A 1,192-nucleotide genomic window follows, 5' to 3' on the forward strand; every position below is an offset into this window, starting at 1 on the left:
TTTTTTTTTTTTTTGAGACAGAGTCTCACTATGTCACCCTCAGTAGAGTGCTGTGATGTCACAACTCAAAACAACCTCAAACTATTGGGCTTAAGCAATTCTCTTGCCTCAGCCTCCCAGGTAGCTGGGACTACAGGCACCTGCCAAAACACCCAGCTATGTTTAGAGACAGGTCTTGCTCTGGCTCAGGCTGTTCTCAAACTCATGAACTCTGGTAATCTATCCACCTTGGTCTCCCAGAGTGCTAGAATTACAGGCATGAACCACCACGCCTGGCCTTCCTTTCTTACTTACAAAGCCACCACTCCCACTCCCATGATGATCTATTAATTCATAAACTCATTAGTCCATAAATGGATTGACTATTCATGAAGGCTCAGCTCTTAAAGGTCCCATCTTCAATTCACTGTCACATGGCAGATTCAATTTCAACATGTAAGTGGCATCATATAGCATTTGTGACTTATTACATGCAGCATGATGTCCTCAAAGTTTATCCATGTTGAAGCATGTATCAGAATGTCCTCACTTTTTAAAGCTACAGGATATTCCACTGTATGTATATACCACATGTTGTTTATCCATTCGTCTGGCACCAGGGTTGGGTTGGAAACCCAACCAGAGTAAGGGAGGAGGGGGGCCTCACCTGCCCCAGGAGGACTCTGATAGCCCCTTCCTCTGTGGCTTTACAGCTTTGCAAGGACAGCCTCCTCCATAGTCCCTAAAGGGAAATTTGTCTTTCTTTTTTTCTTTTTTTGAGACAGAGTCTCATTATGTCACCCTTGGTGAGTGCCACGGCATTTATAGCTCACAGCAACCTCAAACTCTTGGGCTTAAGCAATTCTCTTGCCTCAGCCTCCCAAGTAGCTGGGACTATAGGCACCAGCCACAACACCCAGCTTTCTTTTTTGTTGTTGTAGTTGTCATTGTTGTTTAGCAGACCTGGCCAGGTTTGAACCCGCCAGCTCCAGTGTATGTGGCCAGCGCTTTATCCACTGAGCTACAGGTGCCAAGCCAGAAATTTTTCTTATTGTCTGACCTAAGTCCTTCTTGTTGCCCTTTCACTGCCTGTGGAATGTGGATTCAGAGGTCTGGCTTGCTGAATGACAGTGGACAGGTCTTCGTCCCCCTTGGTTTGTCTGACCTTCTTCTACCCAGTCCCCACCTCCCACCACCCTCTTCCTCCTTCCAG

The 1,192-nt window shown here is 46.4% G+C and overlaps 1 protein-coding gene across 1 annotated transcript in view; it reads left to right on the plus strand.

The window, feature by feature from the left end:
* The window catches only part of LOC100947129 (canalicular multispecific organic anion transporter 2-like), a gene marked incomplete at its 3' end in the record, with an annotated part of 32,911 nt that overhangs the window by 29,751 nt on the left and 1,968 nt on the right, over positions 1-1,192 (plus strand). The window lies entirely within an intron of this gene.

This window comes from Otolemur garnettii, unplaced genomic scaffold (assembly GCF_000181295.1).
Source record: "Otolemur garnettii isolate 467f Iridium unplaced genomic scaffold, OtoGar3 scaffold00505, whole genome shotgun sequence".
Classification (NCBI taxonomy): Eukaryota; Metazoa; Chordata; class Mammalia; order Primates; family Galagidae; genus Otolemur; species Otolemur garnettii.